The sequence below is a fragment of the Colobus angolensis genome, unplaced genomic scaffold, assembly GCF_000951035.1.
Source record: "Colobus angolensis palliatus isolate OR3802 unplaced genomic scaffold, Cang.pa_1.0 Scaffold94, whole genome shotgun sequence".
In the NCBI taxonomy this organism is placed as follows: domain Eukaryota; kingdom Metazoa; phylum Chordata; class Mammalia; order Primates; family Cercopithecidae; genus Colobus; species Colobus angolensis.
Genome location: NW_012123376.1, coordinates 6,820,887 through 6,821,318, shown reverse-complemented (window position 1 = coordinate 6,821,318; position 432 = coordinate 6,820,887).

The window sequence follows — 432 nt, the reverse complement described above, 5'->3', positions numbered from 1 at the left end:
TCACAATAGCAAAGACTTGGAACCAACCCAGATGTCCATCAATGATAGACTGGATTAAGAAAATGTGGCACATATACACCATGGAATACTATGCAACCATAAAAAGGGATGAATTCACATCCTTTGTAGGGACATGGATGAAGCTGGAAACCATCATTCTGAGCAAACTATGGCAAGGACAGAAAACCAAACACCGCATGTTCTCATTCATAGGTGGGAATTGAACAGTGAGAACACTTGTTAACAGGGTGGGGAACATCACACATTGGGGCTTGTCATCAGGTGGGAGTGGGTGGGGGGATAGCGTTAGGAGATATACCTAATGTAAATGACGAGTTAAGGGGTGCAGCACACCAACATGACACATGCATAGATATGTAACAAACCTGCACGTTGTGCAAATGTACCCTAGAACTTAAAGTATAATAATAA